Source organism: Haemaphysalis longicornis, unplaced genomic scaffold (assembly GCF_048455015.1).
Source record: "Haemaphysalis longicornis isolate Haplotype H1 unplaced genomic scaffold, Haemaphysalis longicornis Haplotype H1 scaffold_2, whole genome shotgun sequence".
In the NCBI taxonomy this organism is placed as follows: Eukaryota; Metazoa; Arthropoda; class Arachnida; order Ixodida; family Ixodidae; genus Haemaphysalis; species Haemaphysalis longicornis.
This window is the reverse complement of record NW_027526295.1, coordinates 84,487,131-84,498,020: the sequence shown is the minus strand read 5'-3', so window position 1 is coordinate 84,498,020 and position 10,890 is coordinate 84,487,131.

The window sequence follows — 10,890 nt, the reverse complement described above, 5'->3', positions numbered from 1 at the left end:
CTGTGCCATTTTAGGCGGGAGACGTGGGAAATTTTACTTCGAGGAGTCGATTGAGAAGGGGAAGCGAATACGGGGAGGTCTCATCGGTAACGTGGGAGACTTGACAGAGCAATTTGGAACGACGAGCGTAGCGAGACACCAGTTTCCCTTACCCTTTCCATGCCACGGGAGAAAATTAAAGGAGGCATCTTCAAAGCCGCCGCAAAAGTCGACAGTGCCCAGCAAAACCTACCTAACCTCCAATAATGAAAGACGGCTTTTATCTTGCAACCTGCGAAACCCTCGTGTTATGGATATTTTTTTAACAGGCGTTAATATTATCAATGCTCTTTTATTTAAATACCCCTGCTGTAACTGAATGAAATCGAGCTTCCGGGGAAAAAAACGAACAAAACGCTAAACCAAATTTTTTATCCATGTTCGTTTACACTACCATCACCACTTTCCTCACGCAGACCGTAAACGCTTCCACAATACCGACCTACGAGACTTTTACCTTACATTAGGTGATGCTTTCTCCTAGCCGCGACTGTAGTTGAATCCTGCCGTATAATATAGGCTGTTAAAACACTGAAACGTCGACATGTGGTATACTTGATACTGAACTCTTAGCGGATAACAATAAAAAGCAACGCTTCCTGATGAAAGTGACCACCGAAAGATAAAATAAGATTATGAAAATTTTCTTTAACGATTAGATAATAACCCATACAACTAACTTGAAATTAAGTGGACAGCTTCGAAAAATAAGTGAAATAATAGCAGTATGGCTGGAACCTTGATACCTAAAAAGCACGTTTAGGCGTCTTGACACAAACGCCTAAACTCCCCATCTGTAAATGCTAAAAAAAATGAATTTAAAATAATACATTGCATTAGTGGATAGGTTTTCTCTATCATAATAACTGCGATGCGGATCCACGATATGTATGATACTGCATTCAAGCGCAGGTTTCTGTTATGCTTACGTTGATCTTCACTGCTTTGAGGTGGATTCGTATGCCAATTTGGACTTTATTCGTCACTTGCTCAACTTAAAGGGTGCGTGCGTCTTCAACACCAGCGATGAATCCTTCAAACTGAAGGCCTTCGCTTACATTGCAATTGGAACGGCTCGTGTACGGACAGTAAAATGACATAAATTGCTTAAGGTGCTTCTAAGGACTTCCAAGTGACGCATTTGTGGCCGCTGCTGCCTTAGCGCCGCCACGTATAATGTTTTCCTTCATTTCATGTAATGGAGTCAGTAGTTACTCCCTCTGAAAACTTCACTTCGCCGTGCACGGACGCAATTCTCCTTCCCGTGGATAAGGCAGCAAGCGCTGCAATTTTGAACCATGCTTCATAGCGTATCAGCGGGACGCTTTTTTCGAGCCAAGCACCATCACTTGTGCTCACGGTGTCTAGTTTGGGCTCATTTATGTGCAGCGTTTGTGCTGAGTTCGCCACGCCCGTGGTTGTTGTCCAACATCAGTTCTTTCGAACATCTGCTTAAACTTTCACATGATCCACGAGGCGACGCACCACCGCACTAAATATGATTACGTGGCGTTTGCATTACCACAATCCTCCCAGGAACCAAACCAGATCCCCCAAAATCCGGCAGCGTACCCTATTGTGTCCCATAGACACCCATTTCTGACAAGGCAAGGAAGGTTTTCTCCTCAGCGACCATACACAACACGCGTAGAAGCACGGAATCGGTATCGGAGGCAGTTTTGCCAGGTCTGGTGATTTGTCGCCAAACTGGCGAATTTTCGAATTCTTGGCGACGGAAATTTTAGTGTGGCGACTTGGCGACTGTCTGTCTCGTTTGAGCATGGGTGATTTCATATATTTTCGGAACCTTCCGACGCCCAACTCTCCACAAAAAGTGCCTTATATGAAGTTTCAGGGCACTTCAGCCGTAGAGCCAAATTGAACAAATGGAACAGAAGAAACTTGCAGGCAGGTGACGGCTACCTGGCCGAGGATAGACGAATCAGCCACTTCAGTATACACCACCGTACAGCGCTACTTACCGGCACAAATCAATATTTGCCTTGCTCTTTATATACGGCTCCAAATGTCGTATCAATTGCGTCAAAGCCTTCAAGTAACGCTGTTGGTTAAAGTGTAATGCTTCAGAAGTTTACGGAAGCTTGAGATTTACTGCAGAGTGGTGGGAAGAGTGTATGGCAGTGCATAATAGGCACGGGAATGTAAAGAGGCAGTGAAACTGGTAAAACATGGTGTGCAGCGAATGCACGTTTTAAATCCTTATTCCTCGAATGCGTTGCCCAAACTTGCACTTTTTGCTTTTTTGTAGACAGCAGTTAACCGCTGTCGCTTCCCCGCACAACAGTAAACGAATAAAATTTGTGATACGGTTTCCTAGCTCTCGTCATTTCTGCATTTTCCCCGTGAATGTAATCAAAAAGTGCTTACTACCATCGCCTTGCTGGAAATGATGGCATTTCTGGCTAATTTTGAAACAATCGTTTTAAAGTGGCGACTTTTCGGCTACTTTTGACAATTTTCCGGTGATTTTTCTCCTTGAGGACCTGGCAACCCTGAGCAGAGGATAGTAGGAAGCGCTCAATCCTAAAAGCCCACAGCAGACCTCCGAAAAAAACTTCCCTATTCCTTGCGTTGATGTCGCTTCGGAAGTGCAGCCTGTTTTGCGTTATCAGCGTCGACGGACTTATGGCCAACCCGACTGCCCAAGTTTACTTTATACAATAACTGAATTTGAGCCATCAATAAGTTTAACGCAAATTTTATTGGAGAAAAAATCAATGCGCTCAAATGTGATATATAGGTCGGGGTTGCTGCCTTTTAACAAAAAAGCTGAAAGACCACGAAAACCTTTTATTGGGTACTAATTTGACTTCTTTTTGCTTTTATCTGTAGCAATCTTACTGAGCTGTAAGGTGGGCAAGTTATGCAGTAATAAAAACCAAATGCGTTACGAAGAGCTAGAGTAGCAGAACTGAAAGCGATTACAAATGAACATATGGTACAACAGTACAAGTTTCGAGAGCTCCATTATTTATTTCATCCTGCTGTGCAGAAAGTCATCTTGCTGGCTGGCGTGGACAAGCAGACAGTTTCTTAGTAATGAAAAAAAATACAGGTGTTCAGTTAAAAACGCCAGTCTTTCGTTCGTCTGTTCTGGAAAGAATTTTATAAATTACTACGTTTAATTAATGGCAAAATATTTGCAGTCGAATACATTTTCTCAGGCTTTATTTTAACATGAAATGATCGATAAAGTTATAAGCGATTTGTTCTCACCAACACCCTATCGTACTCGGTCTCTAGTTTTTTCAGGAATGTGAAAGCAAAGCTTAATATCGTCCGCTAACTCTAATACACGTCAACTACTTCCCACAAAAACGAAATCTAGATTTCGTTTACTGGCTCGCGATTGCGTCTCGTATCACCATACATAAAAAAACAGCAGGGGGGCCGGGTCACTATATCGTGTGAGTAAAGAGCATGCAGAATGTACAATGGGTGCCAATGAGATAAGTTTAATAGGCAACGTCCTTGCCGCCGCGTTAGACGATGAGCGAGCATGGCGAAGTCTCATGCGAGTAATTTATATGTCTCGCAAAGCACTGAAGAAGCACTGATGAGAGTAAAAACATCACATCTGAAAAGGTAAACGGAAGGGCATGATCGTAAAAGGCTGGCCGGGTTGTTGTGGTTGGATTGCTTTTGAAGAGTTGAGTCAGGATTACAGGCAGATCCGGAGTATAGATGGGTTCCCCGGGCTTAGGTGGGAGGTGAGGACCCCAAACCTTTAAGCGACTCGTTAAGAGATTATCGCAGTGGGTAGACAGGGACGAAGAAGGGGATGAAGCAGCACTTCCACGAACAAATGTTACGCTGTGGCAAGGCACGTTAGCCGAAAGTGATAAAGAAAGTAATAAATTGCACGAGAGGCCAGGTCAGCAGAAGCACGGGGCTATGTACGGGGCTATATACGGGGCTATCTGATGTTTTGTCTTAAGATCAGGCAGGCATACCATAGTTTCTTATCTGCACTTTTCGTGTGTAAATAACCTACATATTAACCTTATAAAACTTGTGCATAGCTTCTATCACGGTGTCCCTGCTGTTTGTTGCTAACAGGCACCATATTACGGATTAGATGAATTTGAAATTTTTCGTGCAACCTTCTGTAAGCATTTTCGAATTACTTTCACTAAAGATCCCCTTCAAAACTTTTTTTGCGAATGTGGCTATCGATGAAAGCGGCAAGCATTATTTTCTCCGAACGAGGACAATTTAGGCCATACACTGAATTCATTACTTCCGAAACAGTGTTTCTATTCAAACTTGAGGAAACGTACGCATTTTGCACCCATTGCATTCTTAATTTATCCAGTGGTGTGAAATACAACAAAAATTATCTGCGTAAGTTCAGTTTAACTACACTTGTAAATTATACTTAAGGCCATGCACTTTTTGCCACATGCCATGGGATTGCTGCCAGAAACCATCATTTGGCCCAAATCCAAACGCCTCATTCGGCCGATCAGAGGTTCGGATCAGAAGATCCTATATGGACCGCCAACAAGATTTGGTAGACCGGGCTAGATAGGCAGCCGACACAAACCGTTTTGCACTATGGAAGTCCACCCCCCCTACTGGCTGTCAGTCATCCACACAACTTGCACAGCAAAAAGAATAGTTTCTTCCTCGTTCTCTTTCTCCTCTCGCCTTTCATTCTTTCACTCTTACACTAAATGCCAACAAAGAGTAAACAAAAAAGTAACACCCATTTCACAATTTTATACGACAGTGATGCCTTATTTTCGGCGTAATTGTAGCGCATTCTACGGTACACCTAGTACGCGAATAACCCGCTGGGGTGGGTCAGTGGCGAAGGCGTTGCACTGCTGAGCACGAGGACCCCGGTTCGATTCCCGGCCGCGGCGGCCGCTTTTCTTATGGAGGTGAGAAGCGAAAACACCCGTGTGTACGAAATTTTGGCGCACACCAAAGATCCCCAGGTGGTCAAACTTATTCCGGAGCCCTCCAGTACGGCGAGTCTCATCGCCTGCGTTGCGTCAGCGCGTGCAACCTTACAATCAATCAATCAAGTCAATAGTGCGCGAATAATGTTTTCAAAACCTACCTACGCTGAAACAGACGGCACAATGGCCGTTTTACCAAACAAAACGGTACTTCCTGCTAATGTTCTTGGGGCATGCAGGACTAAAGAATAAAGCACACAATGATATAATGGTGGTATAAAGACAGATTTGCTTAAAGCGCAGCTATCATTGACGTCGAGCTCACAATACGATTTTCTGTCAACATGAAGTAATAAATATGCCTATGCCTATGGGGTTTCCACGGGCCCTCGCCATTATCATACCCCGGTCTGCAGAGTCAGTCAATAAAAGTTGTGCTTATTTTGTTCTCGCACGTCTGTTCAAACAAACTGGAGGCCACAAGAGAGCAATGAAGATGTACTGCAGACACTTGAAAATTGAGGAGAATATAGCAGTGGTAGAATTCGCACAGTAAGTAGGGAAGACGGGAGTAAGAAGTTTGAAGGTAAAGCACAGCTGCAAGTTAACAATTTATGGTGGAGGTTGGTTTCTACGGAAGTAGTAGGATTAAAGTCAAAAACTACCGTGACACCACCTCATTGCCTGAATATGATTTGTAGTATTTATATTCGAAATTGACGGCAAACATGCTCGCAACAACAGGTTTTTTTCTAACTCCACGGGCTTTGTGTTAAAGGGACCCTGCAACACTTTTTCAACCTTTTTTGAAATCTTAAATTCTTGCAGAAAGTAATCACCCGACCGACCGAGTACTTAAATTAGGGGGTCGCAAAATAGCTCAGCCAAAAATTACTGCTCTATGCCCACCAAATAACTTGTGAACTCGCTCATAACATTTTTCACTCTTTTCCGGTCTTGACGTTCTTCGGCGGCTCAAATTACGTCACTAAGGCCATGTAGCTGCTGTTGGCTGGCTTTATCTTCAGTTGCAGCGATGAACGCTTTCTATAGGAACTTAAAAAAAGCACCGAAACAAAGAAGAAATGGAAGGCGTATCTGGTGCGACGAGGAAATCACGTAGTGGCGCTCCGTGCTGCCGATAACTGTAGCTTTCGCAGTGGTTCCAGACGCAAAGAAATAATGAAAGCGCTTACAGAAAGTGTTGCAGGGTCCCTAAAACGCTTTCTTCTCGTAAGAACGAATGAGTTACGTCCGAAGTTGCAGTCGCTCTCATTCTCGTGAAGGGAAGCCCCGGAAAAGAAGACTTGTTTATTTACTATTCAGGACGCATGAAGAGGTGCAGGTGAAAAAAAAAAACAACGTTTTGTTGTCCCCCACCTCTTCCCATATGCGATGCGTTCAGCATTTATGTTGTTTTGTAGCAGCATTTAAGCCATTGCAATAGAAGAAAAGGGCATTGCTTGAAAAAAAGTTTTTCTTATCATATTCTGTCCGAAAAGCATGTTTTAGAGCGTTGGAGTAGTTTATTATTCCTGAATACGATTTGCCCTAATTTGCTGAAGTTAACTTTGCCCAAGAACGCCCTATGAGCATTGAAAGTATAATTACTTTTTGTAAAAAGTGCCCTTATGTCTCAAATGGCCCATTCTTTTCGGTTTTTCAACATCGAACAAAATGCTGGTCGTCGGTTTTGCTTAAACAAATGTCTCCAAAAGATTTCTTGAAGATGATCGGCTCAAGTACTTAGCATGCCACATCTAACTAAACGGCCGCACAGCTGTCTATATGGACTGTTGCAACATTACAACTCACGTTTCTCCAACAGTGCAATGGTCAAGGTCCCTGTAAACACCTTTTTACTACACAGAACTACGATTGCGTTGTAGCTCGCATGGAGGCTTCTGCGAAACGCAAAAAATAACTAGGTCAGATGGCTGAAACACGCGAAACTCATGTTCGTGAGGGCACGGCGCATTTGATGGCGACACATCACCCTTCGCTCCCCGTGACTACGTCTAGGGGTGAGAAGGCTATGAACAGGTGCCCTCTCTTGATTTAAGCGAGAAGCAGGAGATTACACCCACTCAGGTAAGCAGTATATAAGACTCCAACTCTTTAACGCAAGCAACTACTGATCTCAGAGATTTCCGTGCTTTGGGCTCTGTCGGATTACTTCGATTCCGTTGATCATGGATACAACCATCAAGGTAATCTATGCCTGCCACTATCACGAATGAAGCTTTTCTTCATCGGTTTAATTTATTGGTGTTGGGGCAAATACTTGCGTGTATTATTTTATTCAAATCATGAGGCTTAACACGCCCGAGCTACACCTCAGATGTGAGGCGCCCCGTAGTGAAGGGCACAGAAATAATTGTGATTGCCCGGGGATCGCAAACACCCGCCGAAATCTGGCCACATATACGTTCTCGCTTTTTCCTTCGATCCCGGCCACCGCAGCCGGCATCGAACCCGCGTCATCTGGCTCAGCAAAGTATCGCCTTATCAACTGAGACACCGCGGAGGGGGCGTACTATCTTCTAACAGGGACGCTTGTGATTGTGTTCGGTAAAACACAAATGTGTCGTCCTGGCGAATCGAATGCCTGGTTGGTTTCCATGCGATTATTATATTTGAGTGTGGATATTTCTGGAACCATCGAATGATACTTCGAAGACTGGCGATCAAAGAAGAATATTCCTGGTTAGCGACGCCAGGGCGAAACACTTTCCCCATCAAATGAGATAGACGGTATGGCATACAAAAGAAACGGAAGGGAACACGCGCTTCGCTTTGGAAACCAACAAGAGAGCAGGGCGCAGCCAGGCGCTAGAAAGAAAACACAAAAGTAAACAAAACAGAAATCATGGTTGACGCCGATATGATATTTTGGTGTATGCTGTAACCTACGCTCTCTTCTTGTCCCATTAAGGGACAGGAAGAGAGCGGAGTGGCTTAGGGAACAAACGCCTGTTAGAGACATATTTATGAAGAAGAAATAGACGTGGGCAGGGAATTTAATGCGAAGTCAAGATAACCGTTGATCATTAAGAGTAAAGAGCGGATTCCTAGAGAAGGCAAGCGGGGAAGGGGGCGGCCGAAAGTTAGATGGGCTGATGAGATCAAGAAGTCAGCGGGGATAAATTGGTCGCAGTTAGCACAGGACCGGGATAATTGGAGATGAATGGGAGAGGACTTTTTTTCCCTGCAGTGGGCGTAGATACGCCGGTGATGATGAATGACCTACCAAGAGAGAGAGAGAGAGAATAAGCATTCATCGATGAGCGTAACTGCTGACATCAGGTAACTCGGCCGGTGAAGGGCATCCCTATTCCGGGTACCCGGGCTGCGACTTGCCGTCCAAGCCCTCTTTACAATTCCTTGTTTGTTTCCACTGTCCCGGTCGTCCAGGCTAGCCATTAATGGCTCGTAAGAGAGGGAGGGTATAGCGGGTTGTGAAGTTGGCACACACATACCTGGTGATACAGGGGGCCGGGCGTGATAGAGAAACTACAAGTAACTCTTATGGAGAAACAGTCATATTTGGTGTGCACTGTAGCACACGCTGGTTTGAGTAATTGCAATACCGGCATTTTATTCATCAAAAATATTTCACCATCATCAACAACAGCCTGTTAGGTTTACTCGAAAATGAAGGCCTCTCCGATTGATTTCCGCACTTGTCTGTCTTACATTCTTATTTCGTCTCTCCATCAAGTTAATGGTCTTCTTCTTCCAGCAAAGTCCGTCGGTGTCCATTATGTTGCCGTCATGGTCAAACGGTTGTAGGTGCGTCTAACTACATGCGAACCCAAGTCCATTTCTTTTTTCTTAATTTGAACCATGCTATCTTCTACTCGAATTTGCTCCCTAATCCAGCTTGCTCGTGTTCCACCCTTAGCGTTACTCCTATCATAATTCACCCCATGGCACGGTCGGCGCACCTATGATCGTTCTCTAGTTGTTTCGTAGAACGGTACGTTTCCGCTACGGATGTCCTAATCGCCAGGATGCATTGATCTAATACCTTTCTTTTACCTGCGAAGCTGTGGAGCGAATCGTCTGCGCATGGTGTACGCAATTAACAAAACCAAGAAAATGCCGAGCGCTCCTGCACGCGTGCCTTGTGCGGTCGTTCGTCAAGCTAAGCATACTCACATAGGGATATACTGGCCAGCATTGGCCAAGTAAAACTTCCAGCGTTCGCTGTATCTTGAGAACACTTGCTCGGAAGGACCGACACGTCATGATGTGGTAAATGCTGCTCATTTTCCTCACGTGCTACCTAACCATTCTTTCATAGGGCTCCCGAAAAGTAAATATGTTCTTCTTTTCTTCTGGTTACAATGTACATATCACCGTCACATTATTTTTGATTCCAGTTTGTGGTCCATTCAAAACTTTACTTTTCATTTTCTTATAACAAAGACAAAGTGGCAGCATTCTTTTGTTTGCGCTGAGGAATATCCTGCAATAAAAGCGACTCCAGAATAACTGAACGAGTTAGTTGAATGAACACAACCTCATATAACCAAATTTTTGGAATTTGTTTTCGCGCCGGAACGACAGCATGGCTTTTGGCGCGCTGAGGTGGAGGGCTAAGCGATGATTACGAACACTTACGAATGTTTAGCTGCCGCCAAAATTACAGCACTCAGCAGTTTCCATTTTTCTCCTCCAGCAGAAAAAGGTTACTCCGGCCGGGTCGAATCTGCATCCTCGCGGCCGTTAGCACAATGCCATATCCCCTGAGCCATCATTGCAGGCAACTGTATTCTACTTCAATGTTTCCCTCGCTTAGTGCAGTAAGGTTATACAGGGGGATCAAAGATAAGTTGACAGGTTTTTTTAGAAATAGGCGCTTAGATTTAGGCGAAGACCACCTCTACAATGAGGTTATGTGCCCAGGGGGACACATAATTAGGAGGCAATTATTGATGTAGGTGAATTAATTAACTAAACAGGTTAATTACCTTTTTATTGGTTGCAGTAACCCGGCGTGTTTTTATTGGAAAGTTAGACGCAATCGTGTTCCTACGCACATTCAATTGGCAGAATTCTTTTAGCGCAACCGTAGTCCGAGGTATCGAACGGCGAAGTTTAATTGCCGTTCGCATGATTACGCATGCTAGAAGTCAGGATCGGCGCATAGCTCCTCCCTTTTGTTCGGTGTTTCGATAGCGGTTCCGAGTACTGCAGGTTGCGATAATGCCAGCCAAGATTGAATGGGTGCCAGTTATTACTTTTAAGTGCGAATGCACTTCTTAAGCGAGCCTGAATCGTCCGCCGCCGTCGTCCGCATAGCAACAGCTGCGGGTGTGCGCGCTCCTCGTCTTCCCTAGCAACGGGGGGAGATGGGCGCGCGCTACTCTCCTCCTCCTCTCTCCGCCTAGTGACTGCGGGTGTTGAGCGCCTCCTCTCCACTTCGGGCGGGAGAGCTCTCGCTCGCGTAGCAGGCACTCCGCATTCCGACGCGTGAGGGCGCTCGTGTAGCCCTCGCCGTAACGGCGGGCGCTACTCTCCTCCTCCTCTCTCCGCTCAGTGACTGTGGGTGTTGGGCGCCTCCTCTCCACTTCGGGCGGGAGAGCTCTCGCTCGCGTAGCGGGCGCTCCGCATTCCGATGCGTGAGGGCGCTCGTGTACCGCCGCGTGGCGCGGGAGGGTATTAGTCGAGCGCGCGCCGTCGTCGAGAGCGGTCGCTGGTCCTGCATCTCGATAACGATGATGGCGGACCGGGCAACGGTACCAGCAATAACGAGTGAAATATCTTTCTTTGTAGTTGTGTGCGTGTGTGTAATTTCTCGACTACTCATTAAGATTACGATATCCACCGTAATCGCGCAATCAACAACCGTGCATTCGCACTTACACACTCTCCCCCTCGGAGAAGTGAGAGGGAATTTTTTCCTGTGCCTCCACCC